The 3,052-nt window shown below is 36.9% G+C and overlaps 1 protein-coding gene across 1 annotated transcript in view; it reads right to left on the reverse strand.

Annotated features, from left to right (window-relative positions):
• Window positions 1-3,052, reverse strand: part of LOC107101564 (abhydrolase domain-containing protein 8-like) — a 10,012-nt gene that overhangs the window by 4,634 nt on the left and 2,326 nt on the right. The window lies entirely within an intron of this gene.

The raw sequence follows: 3,052 nt of genomic DNA on the forward strand, positions 1-3,052 counted from the left end.
TTTTAACACAAGTATCTGTACTTTTACTCAAGTACGGAAAGTGAGTACTTTTGCCATCTCTGTTAATAATATTACATTTTCTTATTTGAAGAATAGAAATACTAATTCCATTGGCAGATCTTCTGATTTACCAACTCAAATTAAGGCTAAATACACTAAATTTAAGATTTTTTTTTACTTCTTTCTAGATCGTTTTTGCAGTGTGTGTTCTGGGTAAGTTTTTATTTATTTTATGTTATTCTGTATTGTCAAGATTTATATCATTTTTGAATTTTTTGTTTTACTCTTCTTAGTTCTCTTTTATCAGCATTTTTGCTATTATTTATTCCTTGGTCTAGTTTTAGTTAGTTTTTTTCATTCTCTTATCCTTATTATTTCCATGGCTTCAGTTATCTCTTATCCTCTCTAGTTTTCTTCTTGGTTATTCCTCATTTTGTAGTCATTTTGTAGTTTTATTCCCCTTTAGCCTTATTTAAAGGTATTGTGGAGGATTGTTTAAAAGATCTGCCCTCTCTGTCGGGTACGGTTACTCTTTGTTGCCCCCTAGTGGCTCTTTCCTTTCCCTTTAGCTCCCTTCTAACTGTTTCTGTCCACACCTGTTCCTCAGTGCTGGATTCTCTTTATTTCTTCTCCTGTGTTTCTCCTGAGCTTCTTTAGGGTTTGGTTCCCAGCCTGTTATTTCTGGATGTATGATTTTGTACCATCTAGTTCACCATTAAAACTGCAAGAACCGTCTCGGCCTCCTCTACTCTGCATTTGGGTTCACAACAACATCCACCAACCCTGACAGAGACAAATTAAGGGATTAGAAGAGTACGAATCAAAAAGGAAGTCAAAAGGTGATAATTACAGGTTTAACTCCTTCCAGCCACCAAGTGGCGCACTCACTATCACCAGATCCATTTCTGTACGGTTGGCCAACCAGTGGTGAGGCTCACTAGTGCTAACCAAACAATCCTTTTAGTAGTTTAGAAAAAAGGTAGCAGCATCCGCGTGCCTTCTGAATCCCTTTGCTTCTCTAAATCTAAACTGATATCACCCCGATTGGTCTAATGTCGCCCCTGAAAGGTTAACGTTCACAATCTGCCAATTTATCTGGAAATCGGTTGAAAGTTCACTGGATTCAGAGTGTCTAAAATCATAAAGTATCAGTTGACTCAATTGACTATCTCTGTATTATCTCAGATTATTTCGCAGCTGCAATTGTTCCCAGTCTTTGTATATCTGTTTATATTAGACTTCAAACCAAACTACTTTAAATATAAAAAACAGCTTTGTATAAAAACTAATTAAAAAAAAAACTCAATTGAAGTTTTAATATTTAAGTCCCTCCCAAAATGACTGCAACTTTTATATATTCTGCTACATTTAAATATCAATTACTGTAAAAATGTCCATAGCTGTATATTGGTTATTTATTCACCAGGTGCACAGTTTTTATAGTTTTAAAACATTTTACAGTACAGTATTTTATTTGTTTATATTTTAAGTCTTCACTATTATGTTATTCTTATATATTTTTCTAAGGTCCACCTTTTTGTGACCATTTTTTCTATTATCTTTTTGATGCTGTAAACACCAGAATTTCCCCTTTGTGGGACAATAAAGAGATTTTCTATTCTATTCTATTCTTCTCTATAGAAGCTCACGTCTCATAACAGACTCACCTCTGTGTGAAAACAACAATCCAAGGTCCACAGAAACCAATAAGGAACACTTCTGCTGTACTGAGGTTTGAATGTGGGACCAGACTAAGATGTTCTCTAATAATAAATCCCTTTTTTTCCCCACATGACCGGAGTCAGAATACAAATAGCAAACACTGGTCATCAAGACTGTGAGCTCCATGTCTCATAACAGACTGAAGGAAGTTTCCAACTATTTTGGTTTCCATTCCAGACTAAAACAAGAGGAATCTTAGTCTTATGCAACGTTCAGACCGCAAGAAGGCAGCAGAAGCAGCTAGTTTAGTTAATGGTTGACATGCATCAAGGCGCAGCAATAGGTTGCTTGGAAAAATGGAACTTTAACTGTCATGATCTGGCCTGTTTGCTCTCCCGTAATTGGTCATTTCTTTCACCTGTCCTTTTCCCTCCCTGCTTTAATTATAATTTATTCCTCTCACCTGTTTCCTTTGGTTTATATTCTGTTCAGCCTGAGCATTCAGCGCCAGATCATTAGATGTTATTTTCTGTTCAGTTCGGTTTGTTTCTAAGGTTCTTGTCCTGGATCCTGGCGGCCATTGGAAAGAGGGTTTTGTGTTTGTCTCGTCTCTTGCCTGTCCACTTCCTCCCCTACTGAGTCCTCTGGGTTTTTGGCTCTGTACGCAGGGAGGATCAGTTTTTATCCCAGTAAGCCTGGCTCCAAGGTGGAGACCAGTTTAAAGGTCCTGCATCAAGTTCTGGTTCCTACGTCCTGTCTCGGCTACCCTCTTCCACTGAGCCTGCCCGTCTGCATCTGATCCTGTCCGCTCCTGTGATTGACCGTTTGGTCACGCTTCTGGACTCAGTCAGACTCTGAACCTGCCGGGGAGCTGGTGGATTACTTGGAAGCCTGGATCCTGAATTCTGCCTTTCCTGCCTGATCTTAAAATCTTTTTTCTTAAAATAAGTGCATTTGTTCTTGGATTAAGGAAGTAAAGGTGACATCTTGCCAATGGAACAAGACAATTTACACTTAAAATAAGAAAACACAATTGCATTGTCTTATTTTAAATGCATATTATCTAATTATCTTATTTTAAGAGTAAAATTTCCATTCTATTGGCAAACTATCTAATTTACCTACTCAAATTAAGGGTAAATGCACTAAATTTAAGAAACTTTTACTTATTTCTAGATTGTTTTTCCAGTGTGTCTGTCTCGCCTTGAATACTGGCTCCTTCTGTGCTGAATCATGACATTTTATTTTTTTCCCCTCTTCAGTAAAACCACTACTTTTATTCTGCAAAACTCAATAGACTGCAAAAATGATCTCAAAATGAGTAAAAATTTCTTAAATTAAGGGTATTTACCCTTAATTTGAGGAGGTAAATAAGATTATTTGCCACTGG

This window comes from Cyprinodon variegatus, unplaced genomic scaffold (assembly GCF_000732505.1).
Source record: "Cyprinodon variegatus isolate N-32 unplaced genomic scaffold, C_variegatus-1.0 Scaffold1114, whole genome shotgun sequence".
Lineage (NCBI taxonomy): Eukaryota > Metazoa > Chordata > Actinopteri > Cyprinodontiformes > Cyprinodontidae > Cyprinodon > Cyprinodon variegatus.